At 43.4% G+C, this 25,092-nt stretch overlaps 1 protein-coding gene across 1 annotated transcript in view; it reads right to left on the reverse strand.

Moving 5' to 3' along the window:
* The window catches only part of LOC121571048 (glucosidase 2 subunit beta), a 257,435-nt gene that overhangs the window by 62,142 nt on the left and 170,201 nt on the right, over window positions 1-25,092 (reverse strand). The gene's annotated exons all lie outside the window — the stretch shown is intronic.

Consider the following 25,092-nt stretch of genomic DNA (forward strand, 5'->3'; position numbering starts at 1 on the left):
TGCCTTGTAACCGCTTCCAGAGAAGGTTAGGGTTAGACCCAACTGCCTTGTATTTCCTACCAGAGAAGGTTAGGATTAGACCCAACTGCCTTGTAACCCCTTCCAGAGAAGGTTAGGGTTAGACCCAACTGCCTTGTAACCCCTTCCAGAGAAGGTTAGGGTTAGACCCAACTGCCTTGTATTTCCTACCAGAGAAGGTTAGGGTTAGACCCAACTGCCTTGTAACCCCTTCCAGAGAAGATTAGGGTTAGACCCAACTGCCTTGTAACCGCTTCCAGAGAAGGTTAGGGTTAGACCCAACTGCCTTGTAACCCCTTCCAGAGAAGGTTAGGGTTAGACCCAACTGCCTTGTAACCCCTTCCAGAGAAGGTTAGGGTTAGACCCAACTGCCTTTTAACCCCTTCCAGAGAAGGTTAGGGTTAGACCCACCTGCCTTGTAACCCCTTCCAGAGAAGGTTAGGGTTAGACCCAACTGCCTTGTAACCGCTTCCAGAGAAGGTTAGGGTTAGACCCAACTGCTTTGTAACCCCTTCCAGAGAAGGTTAGGGTTAGACCCAACTGCCTTGTAACCGCTTCCAGAGAAGGTTAGGGTTAGACCCAACTGCCTTGTATTTCCTACCAGAGAAGGTTAGGGTTAGACCCAACTGCCTTGTATTTCCTACCAGAGAAGGTTAGGGTTAGACCCAACTGCCTTGTAACCGCTTCCAGAGAAGGTTAGGGTTAGACCCAACTGCCTTGTAACCGCTTCCAGAGAAGGTTAGGGTTAGACCCAACTGCCTTATAACCCCTTCCAGAGAAGGTTAGGGTTAGACCCAACTGCCTTGTAATCCCTTCCAGAGAAAGTTAGGGTTAGACCCAACCCTTGATCATGACTCTCAGTTCCATAACATTACACATAAATGTCATCGGATGAAGGAGTCTTCTGTACGGGGGAGTTTTTTTTTAAAGAGCCCCAACGCTCAGTCTGAACATTAACATGCATCGCTTGCGGTAAGGTTTATGAAGGTTAGGGTTAGACCCAACTTAAGAGGTCGGCAGGTAGCTTAGTGGGTAAGAGCGTTGTGCCAGTAACCGAAAGGTCGCTGGTTCTAATCCCCGAGCCGACTAGGTGAAAAATCTGTCGATGTGCCCTTAAGCAAGGCACTTAACCCTAATTGCTCATGTAAGTCGCTCTGGATAAGAGCGTCTGCTAAATAATGTTATTTATGAAGCAGAGGGACCTTATTTTTCATATCAGTGAGATACACACCTTTTATAGGGTTAGGGTTAGTGCTCCCACACGGCCATATCTCCATGGTTACAGCCCGTGTTTATGGAAGACAGACGGAAGTCGTAGTTAGCTACCTAACGTGCTTGGAACATCTGTGTGTAATGGAAGAAGTCCGCCAGAAACATGTTGGCACTGAAAAATACTGTTGGCTGCAACTGTGATAAAGCCGGTTAAAACAGTGTACAGTAAGTGTGCATTTTGTATTTGTGAAATGATTTTGATGTGATATGAAAGTACAGGAATTTATGTTTCTAGAAGCGTATCGCATATTGATCCAGGTTTAGATGGAGTGTTTGACTGTTGTGGTTGCCAGAGCCAGTCTACCTCCGAAAATAACATTACGAACCCCTGGTGCCCAGGTGAATCCAGGTGAAAGCTATGATCCCTTTTTGATGTCACCTGTTAAATCCACTTCAATCAGTGTAGATGAAGGGGAGGAGGCATATTTAAAGAAGGATTTTTGAAGCCTTGAGACAATTGTGTTTGTGTGCCATTCAGAGGGTGAATGGGCAAGACAAAATATTTTTAAGTGCCTTTGAACGGGGTATGGTAGTAGGTGCCAGACACACTGGTTTGATTGTGTCAAGAACTGTAATGCTGCTGGGTTTTTCGCGCTCAACAGTTTCCCGTGTGTATCAAGAATGGTCCACCACCCAAAGGACATCCAGCCAACTTGACACAACGGTGGGAAGCATGGGCCAGCATCCCTGTCGAACACTTTCGACACCTTTTAGAGTCCATGCCCTGATGAACTGAGGCTGTTCAGAGGGCAAAAGGAGGTGCAACTCAAAATTAGGAAATTGTTCCTAATGTTTTGTAAAATCAGTGTATAAGGTCATTGGACCTTAAGAAGTAACGGTAACGTTAGGCTCCTTAAGAGTACATCTTGGGATAGATTAGACCAAACTGCCTTGTATTTCCTACCAGAGAAGGTTAGGGTTAGACCAAACTGCCTTGTATTTCCTACCAGAGAAGGTTAGGGTTAGACCAAACTGCCTTGTATTTCCTACCAGAGAAGGTTAGGGTTAGACCAAACTGCCTTGTATTTCCTTCCAGAGAAGGTTAGGGTTAGACCAAACTGCCTTGTATTTCCTACCAGAGAAGGTTAGGGTTAGATCCAACTGCCTGTAACCTCTTCCAGAGAAGGAGACATACTCAAAGTAGGCAATTTTTCAGTTTACCTTCATTTTCCACATGACGGACCCCGAATGCAAGTTTAAATAAAATGGCGTATGGTGATTCCATTCTAGTCTGATGGAAGCTCGCTTTGCTGACAGCTTATCATATTTCGGCCTTGAAATTCTTTCTGCAGAAGCCAGGCTCGATGCATACGTTTTTATTTCATTTTTGTAATCTTAATATGCATTACTTCTCTGAAACAAGATGGGGAGGGTTGCAGTAGGGCCTTTTACCCAGGAAGAAGCTATACTGTGAGAGAGCCTATCTCTCCCTAAAAAAACAAGCATCAATTTACATGCAAAAAATGGGAAACAAAACAAAACAATTTATAGTTGAGAGCCATCACTGAAGGCAATGAGGCAAATAGCTTCTGGCAGATCATTTAAAGTACTATTCTTACCACAGAGTCCCTTTGTCAAGATGTTTTGTTGCTAGTTATGTTCCTTGTCTTAACATAGAAGTGGAAGGTAGAAGAGAGATACTCTCAATAAGGGACTAAACATCAAGCGACTGGCAGGAAAATTGAAAACAATTGACATCGTTTTGAGTTATAGTTAAGAACAGTGAGGTAGAATGAAATCCTAAGTAGGCCTATGTACTTTCTGCCCATATATTTTCAACTGCTATCAGCTATATAATAACATCTCAATTTACCCACCCTACGCCTCGAATTGAAACTAATCCATTATCATACATTATGGATACGCGCTGGTGATTCAAATAAAAACAGACTTCACTTTGAAAAGAAATGACTGCAACACACACATCCAACAACGTCTCTAGAAACTCTGGTGCCACGTTTATTGTTGCAAAATCTGTCTTTCAACGACTAAAAATGACTTTAACCACCAATATGTGTATATAAATGTCCTTAAAAGGAAACTTCACCGCTAGACACTATTTGGGGTGTTTTTCCAGTCTCCCTACATAAGTATGAGTGATGAGAGGGTGTTCCAGTCTCCCTACATAATTATGAGTGATGAGAGGGTGTTCCAGTCTCCCTACATAATTATGAGTGATGACAGGTGTTCCAGTCTCCCTACATAATTATGAGTGATGAGAGGGTGTTCCAGTCTCCCTACATAATGATGAGTGATGAGAGGGTGTTCCAGTCTTCCTACATAATTATGAGTGATGAGAGGGTGTTCCAGTCTCCCTACATAATTATGAGTGATGAGAGGTGTTCCAGTCTCCCTACATAATTATGAGTGATGAGAGGGTGTTCCAGTCTTCCTACATAATTATGAGTGATGAGAGGGTGTTCCAGTCTCCCTACATAATTATGAGTGATGAGAGGTGTTCCAGTCTCCCTACATAATTATGAGTGATGAGAGGGTGTTCCAGTCTCCCTACATAATTATGAGTGATGAGAGGGTGTTCCAGTCTCCCTACATAATGATGAGTGATGAGAGGGTGTTCCAGTCTCCCTACATAATTATGAGTGATGAGAGGGTGTTCCAGTCTCCCTACATAATGATGAGTGATGAGAGGGTGTTCCAGTCTCCATACATAATGATGAGTGATGAGAGGGTGTTCCAGTCTCCCTACATAATTATGAGTGATGAGAGGGTGTTCCAGTCTCCCTACATAATGATGAGTGATGAGAGGGTGTTCCAGTCTCCCTACATAATTATGAGTGATGAGAGGGTGTTCCAGTCTCCCTACATAATTATGAGTGATGAGAGGGTGTTCCAGTCTCTCTACATAATTATGAGTGATGACAGGTGTTCCAGTCTCCCTACATAATTATGAGTGATGAGAGGGTGTTCCAGTCTCCCTACATAATGATGAGTGATGAGAGGTGTTCCAGTCTCCCTACATAATTATGAATGATGAGAGGGTGTTCCAGTCTCTCTACATAATTATGAGTGATGAGAGGGTGTTCCAGTCTCTCTACATAATTATGAGTGATGAGAGGGTGTTCCAGTCTCTCTACATTATTATGAGTGATGAGAGGGTGTTCCAGTCTCCCTCCATAATTATGAGTGATGAGAGGGTGTTCCAGTTTCTCTACATAATTATGAGTGATGAGAGGGTGTTCCAGTCTCCCTACATAATTATGAGTGATGAGAGGGTGTTCCAGTCTCCCTACATAATTATGAGTGATGAGAGGTGTTCCAGTCTTCCTACATAATTATGAGTGATGAGAGGGTGTTCCAGTCTCCCTACATAATTATGAGTGATGAGAGGGTGTTCCAGTCTCTCTACATAATTATAATGATGAGAGGGTGTTCCAGTCTCTCTACATAATTATGAGTGATGAGAGGGTGTTCCAGTCTCCCTACATAATTATGAGTGATGAGAGGGTGTTCCAGTCTCCCTACATAATTATGAGTGATGAGAGGGTGTTCCAGTCTACCTACATAAGTATGAGTGATGAGAGGGTGTTCCAGTCTACCTACATAAGTCTGAGAGGTGTTCCAGTCTCCCTACATAAGTATGAGAGGGTGTTCCAGTCTTCCTACATAATTATTAGTGATGAGAGGTGTTCCAGTCTCCCTACATAAGTATGAGAGGGTGTTCCAGTCTTCCTACATAATTATGAGTGATGAGAGGGTGTTCCAGTCTCCCTACATAATTATGAGTGATGAGAGGGTGTTCCAGTCTCCCTACATAATTATGAGTGATGAGAGGTGTTCCAGTCTCCCTACATAATTATGAGAGGGTGTTCCAGTCTTCCTACATAATTATGAGTGATGAGAGGGTGTTCCAGTCTCCCTACATAATTATGAGTGATGAGAGGGTGTTCCAGTCTTCCTACATAATTATGAGTGATGAGAGGGTGATCCAGTCTTCCTACATAATTATGAGTGATGAGAGGGTGTTCCAGTCTCTCTACATAATTATAATGATGAGAGGGTGTTCCAGTCTCTCTACATAATTATGAGTGATGAGAGGGTGTTCCAGTCTCCCTACATAATTATGAGTGATGAGAGGGTGTTCCAGTCTCCCTACATAATTATGTGTGATGAGAGGCGTTCCAGTTTCTCTACATAATTATGAGTGATGAGAGGGTGTTCCAGTCTCCCTACATAATTATGAGTGATGAGTGGGTGTTCCAGTCTCCCTACATAATTATGAGTGATGAGAGGGTGTTCCAGTCTCCCTACATAATTATGAGTGATGAGAGGGTGTTCCAGTCTCCCTACATAAGTATGAGAGGTGTTCCAGTCTCCCTACATAAGTATGAGTGATGAGAGGGTGTTCCAGTCTACCTACATAAGTATGAGAGGTGTTCCAGTCTCCCTACATAAGTATGAGTGATGAGAGGGTGTTCCAGTCTTCCTACATAATTATTAGTGATGAGAGGTGTTCCAGTCTCCCTACATAATTATGAGTGATGAGAGGGTGTTCCAGTCTCCCTACATAAGTATGAGAGGTGTTCCAGTCTCCCTACATAAGTATGAGTGATGAGAGGGTGTTCCAGTCTACCTACATAAGTATGAGAGGTGTTCCAGTCTCCCTACATAAGTATGAGAGGTGTTCCAGTCTTCCTACATAACTATGAGTGATGAGAGGGTGTTCCAGTCTTCCTACATAATTATTAGTGATGAGAGGTGTTCCAGTTTCCCTACATAATTATGAGTGATGAGAGGGTGTTCCAGTCTCCCTACATAATTATGAGTGATGAGAGGGTGTTCCAGTCTCCCTACATAATTATGAGTGATGAGAGGGTGTTCCAGTCTCCCTACATAATTATGAGTGATGAGAGGGTGTTCCAGTCTCCCTACATAATTATGTGTGATGAGAGGGTGTTCCAGTCTCCCTACATAATTATGAGTGATGAGAGGGTGTTCCAGTCTACTTACATAAGTATGAGAGGGTGTTCCAGTCTTCCTACATAATTATGAGTGATGAGAGGGTGTTCCAGTCTCCCTACATAATTATGAGTGATGAGAGGGTGTTCCAGTCTCCCTACATAATTATGAGTGATGAGAGGGTGTTCCAGTCTCCCTACATAATTATGAGTGATGAGAGGGTGTTCCAGTCTCCCTACATAATTATGAGTGATGAGAGGGTGTTCCAGTCTTCCTACATAATTATGAGTGATGAGAGGGTGATCCAGTCTTCCTACATAATTATGAGTGATGAGAGGGTGTTCCAGTCTCTCTACATAATTATAATGATGAGAGGGTGTTCCAGTCTCTCTACATAATTATGAGTGATGAGAGGGTGTTCCAGTCTCCCTACATAATTATGAGTGATGAGAGGGTGTTCCAGTCTACCTACATAAGTATGAGAGGGTGTTCCAGTCTTCCTACATAATTATGAGTGATGAGAGGGTGTTCCAGTCTCTCTACATAATTATGAGTGATGAGAGGTGTTCCAGTCTCCCTACATAATTATGTGTGATGAGATAATTATGCACTATAGTTGTATTTTTTCGCGCTGGGAGAGTTCATTGGCCTGCTTTCTGATCAAAAAATGAATGGAGTCATGTTTTGTAGCAATTATTGTGGGCTTTGTGTTTCACCGATTGCACGATCACGCTAGCAGCGAGTAGATGCGGTTGTTCTTGTTCCATAGAGTCATCGGACTTGTCTCAACAATGTGCCTATCTGCCAGGACATTGCAAGATATGTCTGTTGACTCATTTTCCCTCGCTTTGTAATGGCTACAGCCTGATGGGAGCCCATACTTCCTTGTTCCCACCCTCGAAGGCAGACTTTTCTAAATGGGGGGCGGTACTAGTTTACAGGTTCACGGGAGCTATGTTACTATGCAATGTCTATCTGAGACTGCTAAACAATTACCTACAATGGGTGCTTCTGATAATTCCTCTGTCTAAGAAGAGCTGGACGACGATTTTTGTTTTTATGTTTACATAGGAACATACAACCATATTTATTTGAGACGGAATACACTGAAGGGGAGTTGAGACAGAAGAAAAATTATTGCGAGACCAGCAAGCAGCGGCGGCAGCCTAGAACAGCTGGACCGGTACTCAGGAGAACAAATAACAAACCAGTAAGTTGTTTTGCTGTCGGTAGCTAGCTAGCAATATAAGCTCACTTTTTACACGAGGCAGTGTTGTTCAGTACAGTACAATTTGGTGATTGATTCGGCCATAATGGTACTTGCTCGTACCATTACAAGGCAAGCTAGCCAAGTTTAGCTAGCTAGCTAGCTGTGTACTTGCTATACCTAAAATGTATTGTAATGTAACGTTATAGCTAGCTAGGCTCAGTGCCTCTCATTAGGAGCAAAACTGGATAAATGTTTTGATGATGATGGTGGAGAGTAAAGGCTTGATGACACATATTAGTCTTGGAGTAACTATGCCTGTGTGTTGTAGCTAGCTAGCTAACGTGTGTCTGTGAGATGTCTCATATTAGTCTTGGAGTAACTATACCTGTGTGTTGTAGCTAGCTAGCTAACGTGTGTCTGTGAGATGTCTCATATTAGTCTTGGAGTAACTATACCTGTGTGTTGTAGCTAGCTAGTTAACGTGTGTACAGTGGGGGAAAAAAGTATTTAGTCAGCCACCAATTGTGCATGTTCTCCCACTTAAAAAGATGAGAGAGGCCTGTCATTTTCATCATAGGTACACGTCAACTATGACAGACAAATTGAGAATTATTTTTCCAGAAAATCACATTGTAGGATTTTTTATGAATTTATTTGCAAATTATGGTGGAAAATAAGTATTTGGTCAACTACAAACAAGCAATATTTCTGGCTCTCACAGACCTGTAACTTCTTCTTTAAGAGGCTCCTCTGTCCTCCACTCGTTACCTGTATTAATGGCACCTGTTTGAACTTGTTATCAGTATAAAAGACACCTGTCCACAACCTCAAACAGTCACACTCCAAACTCCACTATGGCCAAGACCAAAGAGCTGTCAAAGGACACCAGAAACAAAATTGTAGACCTGCACCAGGCTGGGAAGACTGAATCTGCAATAGGTAAGCAGCTTGGTTTGAAGAAATCAACTGTGGGAGCAATTATTAGGAAATGGAAGACATACAAGACCACTGATAATTTCCCTCGATCTGGGGCTCCACGCAAGATCTCACCCCGTGGGGTCAAAATGATCACAAGAACGGTGAGCAAAAATCCCAGAACCACACGGGGGGACCTAGAGCGCTGGGACCAAAGTAACAAAGCCTACCATCAGTAACGCACTACGCCGCCAGGACGACTGATCCGTGTAAAGGAAAGAATGAATGGGGCCATGTATCGTGAGATTTTGAGTGAAAACCTCCTTCCATCAGCAAAGGCATTGAAGATGAAACGTGGCTGGGTCTTTCAGCATGACAATGTTCCCAAACACACCGCCCGGGCAACGAAGGAGTGGCTTCGTAAGAAGCATTTCAAGGTCCTGGAGTTGCCTAGCCAGTCTCCAGATCTCAACCCCATAGAAAATCTTTGGAGGGAGTTGAAAGTCTGTGTTGCCCAGCGACAGCCCCAAAACATCACTGCTCTAGAGGAGATCTGCATGGAGGAATGGGCCAAAATACCAGCAACAGTGTGTGAAAACCTTGTGAAGACTTACAGAAAACGTTTGACCTGTGTCATTGCCAACAAAGGGTATATAACAAAGTATTGAGAAACTTTTGTTATTGACCAAATACTTATTTTCCACCATAATTTGCAAATAAATTCATTAAAAATCCTACAATGTGATTTTCTGGAAATTTTTTTCTCATTTTGTCTGTCATAGTTGACGTGTACCTATGATGAAAATTACAGGCCTCTCTCATCTTTTTAAGTGGGAGAACTTGCACAATTGGTGGCTGACTAAATACTTTTTTCCCCCACTGTATGTGAGATGTCTCATATTAGTCTTGGGGTAACTATGCCTGTGTGTTGTAGCTAGCTAGCTAACGTGTGTCTGTGAGATGTCTCATATTAGTCTGAGTAAATATACCTGTGTGTTGTAGCTAGCTAGCTAGCGTGTATGTGTCTCATATTCTGCAACATGCTGCTACAGTGGGAACACAGACAGTACACAACGATTGCCCGTGAATGTGTAATAGAGTTTTGGTCTTTCTCTCACAGACAATACCGCTTGGATACAAAGAATTTGATGACTCTCAAGAGGAGATGTGAAAGGTCCCATAACAACGCTTGTATCAAAGTGACTCTGAACACCTCACTGCACCACCCAAACACACCATATGCAAGTATTCCCTTTGTAGAACTGTAGTATTTATTATAGGCGTTAGTAGTATTTTCTTCTACTGTATATATATATATATATATATAACATACATTGCCATAATAGTTCCTGCATACTGCTGTGTAACCTCACCTCGGTCTCCAGAGCAAATAAACTTTGTCTTGAATACAAGCCATGTTTACTTATTTGTTATATTGACAGACTAATCTACGGTTTTATTGAAACATGTTTACTTGCTAACAAATTAATGTTTAAATGATACACCAACTCCCTGCATCATTTGTTTTAGCAGTAAGACTGAAGCTAGTTTATCCAAATATATTTAATGAATATAACAATGAATTGATCCAGAAGTTGAAGTCAACACTTGGTTTCTGATACAGCTGGAATCATTTAGTCAGTTGTCAGTACACTTGTAAAACATATGATATAAAACACCATTATATACATATGTATAACAGCTAGCAATATCTATACCACAATGCAGTTGTGAGCATCCTAGGCATTCTATATTATACTACAACATCAGTTCTAACTGAATATGGATGTTGTGTTGGTTGAATGTTCCAGGCAGGTTCCAGAATGTTCTTCAGCTTGTGAACCTCTTCTTGTGTTGGGTAATGGCAGCTGGTTTAGCAGGCTTTGGCGCTGTGGCGACGTTGGCAGGGATGTTGGGTTTAGGGAGCTGTGAGTCAGGCTCCTTGTAGACAACCGTCTGGTCCTTTCTGCACTCCACAGTCAGGTGGACAAGCCTCTCGTACACTCTCTTCACCACCCACTGCTTCAACCTCTTGCAGAAGATTTTGTTTGTACTGCAAGTCTCATGGAGAGACATGAAGACTGATCATGATGATGTGTAAAACTTGAAGACTGATCATGATGATGTGTAAAACTTGAAGACTGATCATGAGGATGTGTAACAATAAACCATGTTCATCTGTAAACCAAGAAGGGTACAGTAGACTGGCGTGTTTTGTTACACTCAAGAGTCAATAACGGGGCATTAAGATGGTCTGTTAGCAAAGAAGTGAAAAGTTGGAGGGTGGCTTGACTTGTAGACAATCTAGTTGTGTGTTGTTGTGTGTGAGCACAAACAGTTGTGCTGTTGAGCAGACAAAGCACTGCCAACAATAGTGATTAGGCTAGAATAATATACTAACAGGCCCTCTCCCCCAATGCCAAACAACTGACTGCAAGGCTGTGAAAAGTTTGAGGAGCACTTGTCTCGTAGACAAGTTGTTTAGTGTATTGGTGATTTTTTATTTTTTTTCAAGAGGGTATTGTGCTTTCGTAAATACCTTTGCCTGTCCTGGCTTGTTTCAAAGTCAGAGGATGTTGAGCTTTCATCCAACGAGTTTACGGGCTCTGTACTACTGAAGCTGGTGTCCAGGTCATCGTCTTCAGCAGCAGGATACGTTTGTAGGACTCACACACTAGTCAGTGATTAGCCAACATTTTACTACTTTGCCCCCATCAATACACACTCAAACAAGGTCCTATATCCACCCAGCTCCTCTTGTCAATAGATCATGCTGACTAACCTTCACACACAATACCCACCCCCAACAGACACCAGTCAGTCACCCACACCATTCCCCCTTCCTCACTAACACCTCCTTTTCTCCAATTTAGACTTCAAGCCTCGCATGAACAATCAACTAAACCATCCATATTACAGAGAAAACTACAGTAGAAGATGTAGCCTACATGTTTTATGCCTAGCTCCAGTACATTTATTTGCTCATCATGGAGTCACGGAAAGTTTTAGTAGATTTTAGTCAGAGACTAGTTCCTGGCGCTGAGCTTGATGTTGATGCCTCTGCAGATGTTGATGGGATCGGACTCGAAATAGAACACATAGTCACGTTAGCCTCCGCAGTCGTTAGTTAGCTAGCTAGCTAACGGTTAGCTAACGTGACCTAATGAAGCTAACGTTAGCTTGCAAAGTTACAAATCATATCACCAGATAGCAGATGGCTAATTACATTGATATGCTTTGGAATGTCTAACCATCGTATTATGAAATGTAGAGAGCTAGATATTTGTCACGGTCGTCGTAAGCAGCGGACCAAGGCGCAGCGTGATATGCGTACATCTTTTAATGAGTACTTAATAACAATCACAAAACAACAAAACGATACGTGAAGTCCTAAGGTAACAAAACACAAACCTCTCCGGAACAAGATCCCACAAATGACAAGTGCAAAACAGGCTGCCTAAGTATGGTCCCAATCAGAGACAACGAGCCACAGCTGCCTCTGATTGGGAACCACCCCGGCCAACATAGAAACACATGAACTAGAACATGAACATAGAACACTAAACATAGAAACTAACACCCTGGCTCAACATATAAGGGTCCCCAGAGCCAGGGCGTGACAATATTGGTTTAGATAAACAAATGTGATTTGCTAGCAGGCTAGTTAGCTAGGTAACGTTAGCTACATTACCCCCAGCTTGACTTAATTTCTACTGCTCTGATGTTGGCTGATCGGATGCCTTCCTCTTTGGAGTGAAGGGGAAAATCTATGGAATATCATCACTTTTCAACGTTCGACGACATGTCCCCCCCCCTCAGTCCAGGTTCGATATAATTCAGCCCTCAGTCACAATATTATTATCTGCCCACCAGAAGAGCCCACAGATTGGCCTCTATACTGAGGAAAACCATTCCAACCTGGGAGTGGAAGTGGGGAAACCTGGTCCCCAAGGTCATCATGGATTGTCTTCTGGTGGTAACTGTGCTTCAGCACAGTGAAACCACAGTCATTAGTGCCATGTAGGCTCATCCTGGCTGGTTTACTGGGGGTACATAAGGAGTCTGGTTTACTGGGGGTATATAAGGAGTCTGGTTTCCTGGGGGTACATAAGGAGTCTGGTTTACTGGGGGTACATAAGGAGTCTGGTTTACTGGGGGTACATAAGGAGTCTGGTTTACTGGGGGTACATAAGGAGTCTGGTTTACTGGGGGTACATAAGGAGTCTGGTTTACTGGGGGTACATAAGGAGTCTGGTTTACTGGGGGTATATAAGGAGTCTGGTTTCCTGGGGGTACATAAGGAGTCTGGTTTACTGGGGGTACACAAGGAGTCTGGTTTACTGGGGGTACATAAGGAGTCTGGTTTACTGGGGGTACATAAGGAGTCTGGTTTACTGGGGGTACATAAGGAGTCTGGTTTACTGGGGGTACATAAGGAGTCTGGTTTACTGGGGGTACATAAGGAGTCTGGTTTACTGGGGTTACATAAGGAGTCTGGTTTACTGGGGATGACTCACTCCCCAAACAATAGCTGTGTCCCCAACAGTCTTGGAATGCTTCCTCTCGCAGTCTCCTTCCCTTAATGGTCACTGTCCTGGACATTCCATGGCCCAGTCCAGAAACAACCCCTAGCCTCTAGTCTGCTTCCTAAGCCTTTCAGGTATAAACAATATGGTTGTAGCTCCACCTTGCCCTATGATATGCAAGTGGGATTGTTTTTGCATATTGCCTTTACCTATCAAATCCTTTCTATACTGAACAAAAATATAAACGCAACATGTAAGGTGTTGGTCCCATGTTTCATGAGATGAAATAAAAGATCCCAGAAATGTTCCATATGCACAAAAAGCGTGTGCATACATTTATTTACATCTCTGTTAGTGAGCATTTTTCCTTTGCCAAGATAATCCATCCACCTGACAGGTGGGGCATATCAAGAACCTGATTAAACTGCATGGGCATTACACAGGTGCACCTTGTGCTGGGGACAATAAAAGGCCACTCTAAAATGTGCAGTTTTGTCACACAACACAATGCCACAGATGTCTCAAGTTTTAAAGGAATGTGTAATTGGTATGCTGCCTGCAGGGATGTCCACCTAAGCTGTTGCCAGATAATTTAATGTTAATTTCTCTACCATAAGCCGCCTCCAACATCGTTTTAGAGAATTTGCCAGTACATCCATCAGGCCTCACAACCGCAGACCACATGTAATCATGCCAGCCCAGGACCTTTACATCCGGCTTCTTCACCTGTGGGATCGTCTGAGACCAGCCACCCGGACAGCTTATGAAACTGAGGAGTGTTAATGTCTGTAATAAAGCCCATTTGTGGGGAAAACACATTCTGATTGGCTGGGCCTAGAGCCCCATGGCTGAGCCCCTACCCAGTCATGTGAAATCCATAGATTAGGGCCTAATATATTCATTTCAATTGACTGATTTCCTTATATGAACTGTAACTCAGTAAAATCTTTGAAATTGTTGCATGTTGCATTTCTAGTTTTGTTCAGCATAATATACAGTGCCTAGGGGGTAGGGGCAAAGGGTTGTTTCTGGACGGGGGATAGGGGTTAGGGGTTGTTTCTGGATGGGGGATAGGGGTTAGGGGTTGTTTCTGGATGGGTGATAGGGGTTAGGGGTTGTTTCTGGATGGGTGATAGGAGTTAGGGGTTGTTTCTGGACGGGGGATAGGGGTTAGGGGTTGTTTCTGGATGGGTGATAGGGGTTAGGGGTTAGGAGTTGTTTCTGGATGGGTGATAGGGGTTAGGGGTTAGGGGTTGTTTCTGGACAGGGATAGGGGTTAGGGGTTAGGGGTTGTTTCTGGATGGGTGATAGGGGTTAGAGGTTAGGAGTTGTTTCTGGATGGGTGATAGGGGTTAGGAGTTGTTTCTGGATGGGTGATAGGGGTTAGGGGTTAGGGGTTGTTTCTGGATGGGTGATAGGGGTTAGGGTTTAGGAGTTGTTTCTGGACAGGGATAGGGTTAGGGGTTGTTTCTGGACGGGATAGGGGTTAGGAGTTGTTTCTGGATGGGTGATAGGGGTTAGGGGTTAGGAGTTGTTTCTGGATGGGTGATAGGGGTTAGGGGGTTAAGAGTTGTTTCTGGATGGGTGATAGGGGTTAGGGGTTGTTTCTGGATGGGTGATAGGGGTTAGGAGTTGTTTCTGGATGGGTGATAGGGGTTAGGGGTTAGGAGTTGTTTCTGGATGGGTGATAGGGGTTAGGGGTTAGGAGTTGTTTCTGGATGGGTGATAGGGGTTAGGGATTAGGAGTTGTTTCTGGATGGGTGATAGGGGTTAGGGGTTAGGAGTTGTTTCTGGATGGGTGATAGGGGTTAGGGGTTAGGAGTTGTTTCTGGATGGGTGATAGGGGTTAGGGGTTAGGAGTTGTTTCTGGATGGGTGATAGGGGTTAGGGGTTGTTTCTGGACAGGGATAGGGGTTAGGGTTAGGGGTTGTTTCTGGATGGGTGATAGGGGTTAGAGGTTAGGAGTTGTTTCTGGATGGGTGATAGGGGTTAGGAGTTGTTTCTGGATGGGTGATAGGGGTTAGGGTTAGGGGTTGTTTCTGGATGGGTGATAAGGGTTAGGGGTTGTTTCTGGACAGGGTTAGGGGTTAGGGGTTAGGGGTTGTTTCTGGATGGGTGATAGGGTTAGAGGTTAGGAGTTGTTTCTGGATGGGTGATAGGGGTTAGGAGTTGTTTCTGGATGGGTGATAGGGGTTAGGGTTAGGGGTTGTTTCTGGATGGGTGATAGGGGTTAGGGTTTAGGAGTTGTTTCTGGACAGGGATAGGGGTTAGGGGTTGTTTCTGGACGGGGATAGGGGTTAGGAGTTGTTTCTGGATGGGTGATAGGGGGTTAGGGGTTAGGAGTTGTTTCTGGATGGGTGATAGGGGTTAGGGGTTAGGAGTTGTTTCTGGATGGGTGATAGGGGTTAGGGGTTAGGAGTTGTTTCTGGATGGGTGATAGGGGTTAGGGGTTAGGAGTTGTTTCTGGATGGGTGATAGGGGTTAGGGGTTGTTTCTGGACAGGGATAGGGGTTAGGGGTTAGGGGTTGTTTCTGGATGGGTGATAGGGGTTAGAGGTTAGGAGTTGTTTCTGGATGGGTGATAGGGGTTAGGAGTTGTTTCTGGATGGGTGATAGGGGTTAGGGGTTGTTTCTGGATGGGTGATAGGGGTTAGGGTTTAGGAGTTGTTTCTGGACAGGGATAGGGTTAGGGGTTGTTTCTGGACGGGGGATAGGGGTTAGGAGTTGTTTCTGGATGGGTGATAGGGGTTAGGGGTTAGGAGTTGTTTCTGGATGGGTGATAGGGGTTAGGGGTTAAGAGTTGTTTCTGGATGGGTGATAGGGGTTAGGGGTTAGGAGTTGTTTCTGGATGTGTGATAGGGGTTAGGGGTTGTTTCTGGATGGGTGATAGGGGTTAGGAGTTGTTTCTGGATGGGTGATAGGGGTTAGGGGTTAGGAGTTGTTTCTGGATGGGTGATAGGGGTTAGGGGTTAGGAGTTGTTTCTGGATGGGTGATAGGGGTTAGGGGTTAGGAGTTGTTTCTGGATGGGTGATAGGGGTTAGGGGTTAGGAGTTGTTTCTGGATGGGTGATAGGGGTTAGGGATTAGGAGTTGTTTCTGGATGGGTGATAGGGGTTAGGGGGTTAGGAGTTGTTTCTGGATGGGTGATAGGGGTTAGGGGTTAGGAGTTGTTTCTGGATGGGTGATAGGGGTTAGGGGTTAGGAGTTGTTTCTGGATGGGTGATAGGGGTTAGGGGTTGTTTCTGGACAGGGATAGGGGTTAGGGGTTAGGGGTTGTTTCTGGATGGGTGATAGGGGTTAGAGGTTAGGAGTTGTTTCTGGATGGGTGATAGGGGTTAGGAGTTGTTTCTGGATGGGTGATAGGGGTTAGGGGTTAGGGGTTGTTTCTGGATGGGTGATAGGGGTTAGGGGTTGTTTCTGGACAGGGATAGGGGTTAGGGGTTAGGGGTTGTTTCTGGATGGGTGATAGGGGTTAGAGGTTAGGAGTTGTTTCTGGATGGGTGATAGGGGTTAGGAGTTGTTTCTGGATGGGTGATAGGGGTTAGGGGTTAGGGGTTGTTTCTGGATGGGTGATAGGGGTTAGGGTTTAGGAGTTGTTTCTGGACAGGGATAGGGGTTAGGGGTTGTTTCTGGACGGGGATAGGGGTTAGGAGTTGTTTCTGGATGGGTGATAGGGGTTAGGGGTTAGGAGTTGTTTCTGGATGGGTGATAGGGGTTAGGGGTTAGGAGTTGTTTCTGGATGGGTGATAGGGGTTAGGGGTTAGGAGTTGTTTCTGGATGGGTGATAGGGGTTAGGGGTTAGGAGTTGTTTCTGGATGGGTGATAGGGGTTAGGGGTTGTTTCTGGACAGGGATAGGGGTTAGGGGTTAGGGGTTGTTTCTGGATGGGTGATAGGGGTTAGAGGTTAGGAGTTGTTTCTGGATGGGTGATAGGGGTTAGGAGTTGTTTCTGGATGGGTGATAGGGGTTAGGGGTTGTTTCTGGATGGGTGATAGGGGTTAGGGTTTAGGAGTTGTTTCTGGACAGGGATAGGGGTTAGGGGTTGTTTCTGGACGGGGATAGGGGTTAGGAGTTGTTTCTGGATGGGTGATAGGGGTTAGGGGTTAGGAGTTGTTTCTGGATGGGTGATAGGGGTTAGGGGTTAAGAGTTGTTTCTGGATGGGTGATAGGGGTTAGGGGTTAGGAGTTGTTTCTGGATGTGTGATAGGGGTTAGGGGTTGTTTCTGGATGGGTGATAGGGGTTAGGAGTTGTTTCTGGATGGGTGATAGGGGTTAGGGGTTAGGAGTTGTTTCTGGATGGGTGATAGGGGTTAGGGGTTAGGAGTTGTTTCTGGATGGGTGATAGGGGTTAGGGGTTAGGAGTTGTTTCTGGATGGGTGATAGGGGTTAGGGGTTAGGAGTTGTTTCTGGATGGGTGATAGGGGTTAGGGGTTAGGAGTTGTTTCTGGATGGGTGATAGGGGTTAGGGGTTGTTTCTGGATGGGTGATAGAGGTTAGGGGTTAGGAGATGTTTCTGGATGGGTGATAGGGGTTAGGGGTTGTTTCTGGATGGGTGATGGGGTTAGGGGTTAGGAGTTGTTTCTGGATGGGTGATAGGGGTTAGGGGTCGTTTCTGGATGGGTGATAGGGGTTAGGAGTTGTTTCTGGATGGGTGATAGGGGTTAGGGGTTAGGAGTTGTTTCTGGATGGGTGATAGGGGTTAGGGGTTGTTTCTGGATGGGTGATAGGGGTTAGGGGTTGTTTCTGGATGGGTGATAGGGGTTAGGAGTTGTTTCTGGATGGGTGATAGGGGTTAGGGGTTAGGGGTCGTTTCTGGGTGGGTGATAGGGGTTAGGAGTTGTTTCTGGATGGGTGATAGGGGTTAGGGGTTAGGAGTTGTTTCTGGATGGGTGATAGGGGTTAGGGGTTAGGGGTCGTTTTTGGATGGGTGATAGGGGTTAGGGGTCGTTTCTGGATGGGTGATAGGGGTTAGGGGTTGTTTCCGGATGGGTGATAGGGGTTAGGGGTTAGGAGTTGTTTCTGGATGGGTGATAGGTGTTAGGGGTCGTTTCTGGACAGGGGATATTGGTTAGGGGTTAGGGGTCGTTTCTGGACAGGGGATATTGGTTAGGGGTTAGGGGTTGTTTCTGGACGGGGGCCCACCATACTATTTTCACCAATCGATCCCTTGGGGATCAGTGGTCATGGAGGAGAAGAGGCAAGGAAAGGAAGCCTAAAACTAGTAAAACTACTTGGACGTAGCAAAAGTGTTGAGCTGCAGTCCTCCACTGCACTACTTTCCAGGACATTTATGCAGAGGCATAGTCTAATGAGGGGAATACTTTTAATAGCAGTTATTAAACAGAGCAATTCAGATGGTCATTTCACCTTCAGCCCCCTGCAACTGAAGTTGTATTATTCTTTATGACATCAATCCAGCGGTCAACTACTTGCTTAGTGGATGTGCCTGAGTACGTAAGAGACCCTCTTCTTATTGACAATCGACCAAATGTGACCTTTGAAATGAATTAATTGCACAAGCAACTTATTAACACTAATGCCGAAAATCATGCATTCATAGCTGAGGGGATGTAGCTCAGTGGTAGAGCGCATGCTTTGCATGTACGAGGCCCCCGGGTTCAATCCCCGGCATCTCCATGGATCCTCCAATCTCAGCATGTCAAAGCTTTGAAAAAGGAAGCTGTGATTCAGCATCTCTTTACCTCCCGAGTGGCGCAGTGGTCTAAGGCGCTGCATCGCTGTGCCAGTGGAGACCTGCGTCTGCTAAATGACTAAAATGTAATTTAATGACATTGTCCCTGCCATATCTATCATAATTTCAAAACCTGCCGAGTGTGACAAAGAGCTGGCTCTGCAAGGCGTGGGATCTGCATAAGTAACCGACACAGCTGTTGTCGTCAAACTCGTTCACATTATGATGGACTGGGCTTCAGGCCTCCTGGCTTCCTCTCCATACGTCCACTGAACGAAAATATAAACGCAACATGTAAAGTGTTGGTCTCATGTTTCATGAGCTGAAATAAAAGAAACCAGAAATGTTCTTTATACACAAAAAAGCTTATTTCTCTTAAATGTTGTGCACAAATTTGTTTACATCCCTGTTAGTGCGCATTTCTCCTTTGCCAAGATAATCCATCCACCTGACAGGTGTGTCATATCAAGAAGCTAATTAAACAGCATGATCATTACACAGGTGCACCTTGTGCTGGGGACAGTAAAAGGTTTTATTTCAATTGACTGATTTCCTTATATACACTGTAACTCAGTAAAATCTTTGAAATTGTTGCATGTTGTGTTCATATTTTTGGAAAGTATTCAGACCCCTTGCCTTTTTCCACATTTTGTTACATTACAGCCTTATTCTAAAATGGATTAAATAAAATAAAATCCTCATCAATGTACACACAATACCCCATAATGACAAAGCGAAAACCGTTTTTTTTTTAAATGTTGCAAATTTCTTAAATATTAAAACAGAAATACCTTATTTACATATGTATTCAGACCCTTTTGCCATGAGACTCGAAATTGAGCTCAGGTGCATCCTGTTTCCATTGTACTATATTACGTATTGGATCACTAAAAAATAAAATTATTACATTACCATGTAGTTTATCTATAAAATGGTCTGATGGTGATGTGGATATACTCAGAATACATATCCCAAAGGAAATAAATGATCTCACTTCAATACATTTTAATAGAAAGTTAGCAAAAATAGATAAGATCTTGCTACCATGGAAAGGTAAATACCTGTCAATTTGTGGAAAAACCACCCTGATTAACTCTTTAGTATTATCCCAGTTTACCTATTTACTTATGGTCTTGCCTACGCCTAGCGAACAGTTTTTTAAATTATATGAGAAAAAAATATTCCATTTTATTTGGAACGGCAAGCCAGACAAAATTAAACGGGCCTATTTACATAATGAATATGAATTCGGAGGACAGAAATAATTAAATATTAAAGCATTAGACCTATCACTAAAAGCTTCAGTCATACAAAAGTTATACATAAATCCGAACTGGTTCTCTAGCAAATTAGTAAGATTGTCTCACCCAATGTTCAAGAATGGCCTTTTTCCCTTTATTCAGATTACAACCTCTCACTTTCAGTTATTTGAAAAGGAAATCCTCTCCCAAATATCACTATTTCTAAAACAAGCCATAGAAAGTTGATTGCAATTTCAATGTAATCCTCCAGAAACGACAGAACAAATAATGCAACAAGTATTGTGGTTAAACTCAAATATACTAATTGACAAAAAACCTTCTTTTTTTTTACAAAATGTTTAAAAAAAAGGTATAATCTTCGTAAATTATATCATCGGTAGCTAACAAAAACATATGGAAATGTCTGCTCTACCCAAAATTACAACCAAATAATTGCAGCCTTACCGCAAAAATGGAAGAGGAAAGTGTAAGGAGGAGAAAGTAAGGAACTTGTCTGTCGGCCTTGTATTAAAGAACATAATTGGTTAAGGAAAACTGTGATAAATAAAAAAGTATATCAGTTTCATTTAAGGATCAAAGGATTGACAGCCGTCCCATATAAATTGCAAAATAGTTGGGAAGAGATTTTTGACGTACCGATCCCATGGCATAGTGTTTATGAACTGATACGCAAAACGACACCGGATTCAAAACATAGAATCTTTCAATTTAAATTATTATATAAAATTCTTGCTACCAATATAATGTTATTTATATGGGGGATACAATCTTCCCAGCTCTGCAGATTTTGCTGCGAAGAGACAGAATCATTAGATCATTTGTTTTGGTACTGTCCATTTGTAGCTTGTTTTTGGACACACACAGGTCCAGGAATGGCTGAAGGATTGCAATATTTACCTGGAGCTAACCCTGCAGATAGCACTACTGGGTGATCAGAACTTTTGTAAGACATCACAGTACAGTTGAAATATATATGGCAAATAGAAATCCTATATGGATGTGTTAAGAGATGGATGGGAGGTGTTGAATGGAGTTGAAGGATGGGACTAATAACAACTAACAACAAACAATAACAAGATAACTAATAATGTAAGCATACTGTGTCCATAATAAGTATATAGGTTGTAGGTTGGGAGTTTTTGTGAAAGAGAACAGTTAGAAAGATATGGCATATAGAAGCAAACCGGATGGACATCATGAAAATGATCGGAGAGGTTGAGAGTAGAAGAAGTTCAGGAGAAAAAACTAACAAAATATAATTATTGTAAAATTGACTGTGTCCATAAAATGTAGATAGTAAGTATAAGCTGGAAGTAGAGGCCTAAGCATTGTTGTTCACTAGTTTACTCCAAGTGGGGAAAGGGTGGCTGGGTTGGAAAGTAATAAAGGGGAATATATATATATATATTTTTAAAGGATATGTATGTGTATGTATGTATGTATGTATGTATGTATGTATGTATGTGTATGTGTATATATATATATATATATACAGTGGGGGAAAAAAGTATTTAGTCAGCCACCAATTGTGCAAGTTCTCCCACTTAAAAAGATGAGAGAGGCCTGTAATTTTCATCATAGGTACACGTCAACTATGACAGACAAATTGAGAGAAAAAAAATCAAGAAAATCACATTGTAGGATTGTTAATGAATTTATTTGCAAATTATGGTGGAAAATAAGTATTTGGTCACCTACAAACAAGCAAGATTTCTGGCTCTCACAGACCTGCAACTTCTTCTTTAAGAGGCTCCTCTGTCCTCCACTCGTTACCTGTATTAATGGCACCTGTTTGAACTTGTTATCAGTATAAAAGACACCTGTCCACAACCTCAAACAGTCACACTCCAAACTCCACTATGGCCAAGACCAAAGAGCTGTCAAAGGACACCAGAAACAAAATTGTAGACCTGCACCAGGCTGTGAGGACTGAATCTGCAATAGGTAAGCAGCTTGGTTTGAAGAAATCAACTGTGGGAGCAATTATTAGGAAATGGAAGACATACAAGACCACTGATAATCTCCCTCGATCTGGGGCTCCACGCAAGATCTCACCCCGTGGGGTCAAAAGGATCACAAGAACGGTGAGCAAAAATCCCAGAACCACACGTGGGGACCTAGTGAATTACCTGCAGAGAGCTGGGACCAAAGTAACAAAGCCTACCATCAGTAACACACTACGCCGCCAGGGACTCAAATCCTGCAGTGCCAGACGTGTCCCCCTGCTTAAGCCAGTACATGTCCAGGCCCATCTGAAGTTTGCTAGAGTGCATTTGGATGATCCAGAAGAGGATTGGGAGAATGTCATATGGTCAGATGAAACCAAAATAGAACTTTTTGGTAAAAATTCAACTCGTCGTGTTTGGAGGACAAAGAATGCTGAGTTGCATCCAAAGAACACCATACCTACTGTGAAGCATGGGGGTGGAAACATCATGCTTTGGGGCTGTTTTTCTGCAAAGGGACCAGGACGACTGATCCGTGTAAAGGAAAGAATGAATGGGGCCATGTATCGTGAGATTTTGAGTGAAAACCTCCTTCCATCAGCAAGGGCATTGAAGATGAAACATGGCTGGGTCTTTCAGCGTGACACAGATCCCAAACACACCGTCCGGGCAACGAAGGAGTGGCTTCGTAAGAAGCATTTCAAGGTCCTGGAGTGGCCTAGCCAGTATCCAGATTTTCAACCCCATAGAAAATCTTTGGAGGGAGTTGAAAGTCCGTGTTGCCCAGCGACAGCCCCAAAACATCACTGCTCTAGAGGAGATCTGCATGGAGGAATGGGCCAAAATACCAGCAACAGTGTGTGAAAACCTTGTGAAGACTTACAGAAAACGTTTGACCTGTGTCATTGCCAACAAAGGGTATATAACAAAGTATTGAGAAACTTTTGTTATTGACCAAATACTTATTTTCCACCATAATTTGCAAATAAATTCATTAAAAATCCTACAATGTGATTTTCTGGATTTTTTTTCCTCATTTTGTCTGTTATAGTTGACGTGTACCTATGATGAAAATTACAGGCCTCTCTCATCTTTTTAAGTCGGAGAACTTGCACAATTGGTGGCTGACTAAATAATTGTTTTCCCCACTGTGTGTGTGTATATATATATATATATATATATATATATATATATATATATATATATATATATAAACATGGGGGATTGGAAGTGATGCAGACAATTACATTGATGAAGTTACAATCTATCTGTAATATTAAGCTGATCTACCCCCTTAAAAAAAAAAAAAAATAATAATAATAATAATAATAATTGAAGCCGCCACCCCCGTGCTTCATGGTTGGGATGGTGTTCTTCGGCTTGCAACCAACACCATTTTTCCTCCAAACATAACGATGGTCATTATGGCCAAACAGTTCTATTTTTGTTTCATCAGACCAGAGGACATTTCTCCAAAAAGTACGATCTTTGTCCCCATGTGCAGTTGCAAACCATAGAGTGGCTTTTTTATGGCGGTTTTGGAGCAGTGGCTTCTTCCTTGCTGAGCGGCCTTTCAGGTTATGTCGATATAGGACTTGTTTTACTGTGGATATAGATACTTTTGTACCGGTTTCCTCCAGCATCTTCACAAGATCCTTTGCTGTTGTACTGGGATTGATTTGCACTTTTTGCACCAAAGTACGTTCATCTCTAGGAGACAGAACGTGTCTCCTTCCTGAGCGGTATGACGGCTGCGTGGTCCCATGGTGTTTATACCCATGGTCCCTGAGGTTTTACCAACCTCTACTTGCTCTTCCAGAGCTCTAACAGACTGCTTACATCTCTCAATTTCCATCACATTGGTAACTCCTGAGGCAGTCGCCACATCAAACATTCGACGCACGCCAGCTCGACGCACTCCATCGCATCTCTCAAATTGTCCCCTTTAGGCACCGATTTCGATAGTGTTTCTTTGTTTTCCCGTAAAATAACCTATTTTATGGTAAACCTACGTGTGATATTACAGACAGGGAAGTGCCAACTGAGTTGTGTAAACGTTCTCTTTTCACTTCCTTCCCTGTCACATGACTCATTCACCACACTACGTCCTTCCCTGTCACATGACTCATTCACCACACAATTCCTTCCCTGTCACATGACTCATTCACTACACCACGTCCTTCCCTGTCACATGACCCATTCACCACACTACTTCCTTCCCTGTCACATGACTCATTCACCACATTACGTCCTTCCCTGTCACATCATTCATTCACCACACTACTTCCTTTCCTGTCACATGACCCATTCACCACACTACGGCCTTCCCTGTCACATGACTCATTCACCACACTACTTCCTTTCATGTCACATGATCCATTCACCACATTACTTCTTTCCCTGTCACATCATTCATTCACCACACTACTTCCTTTCCTGTCACATGACCCATTCACCACACTAGTTCCTTCCCTGTCACAAGGCATGCCTCATTCACCACACTACTTCCTTCCCTGTCACATGACTCATTCACCACACAATTCCTTCCCTGTCACATGACTCATTCACTACACTACGTCGTTCCTTGTCACATGACCCATTCACCACACTAGTTCCTTCCCTGTCACATGACTCATTCACCACACTACGTCCTTCCCTGTCACATGACTCATTCACCACACTACTTCCTTCCCTGTCACATGACCCATTCACCACACTAGTTCCTTCCCTGTCACATGACTCATTCACCACACTACGTCCTTCCCTGTCACATGACTCATTCACCACACTACTTCCTTCCCTGTCACATGACCCATTCACCACACTAGTTCCTTCCCTGTCACATGACTCATTCACCACTCTACTTCCTTCCCTGTCACATGACTCATTCACCACACTACTTCCTTCCCTGTCACATGACTCATTCACCACACTAGTTCCTTCCCTGTCACATGACCCATTCACCACACTAGTTCCTCCCCTGTCACATGACTCATTCACCACACTAGTTCCTTCCCTGTCACATGACTCATTCACCACACTAGTTCCTTCCCTGTCACAAGGCATGACTCATTCACCACACTAGTTTCTAATGCCACCACAGTTGGAAAGCTGAGTGAATATGACCTGACAGTATTGCATAAATCCGAGGCCCTCAATTTAAAGTTGCTTTGAGGAAACGTCCACAAATCCACAGGAGTATTAAGACTTGGCTGTTGGTAGCTCCACTTCTGAGAGCTTTATTATGGGGTGTCCTCCTTCACGCTTTGCCGTCAACTCCAGCGCGAGACGATATCTGAGGCGTCACAGAGCCACGTACTATAGGTGGAAATCTTG

Source organism: Coregonus clupeaformis, unplaced genomic scaffold, assembly GCF_020615455.1.
Source record: "Coregonus clupeaformis isolate EN_2021a unplaced genomic scaffold, ASM2061545v1 scaf0154, whole genome shotgun sequence".
Lineage (NCBI taxonomy): Eukaryota > Metazoa > Chordata > Actinopteri > Salmoniformes > Salmonidae > Coregonus > Coregonus clupeaformis.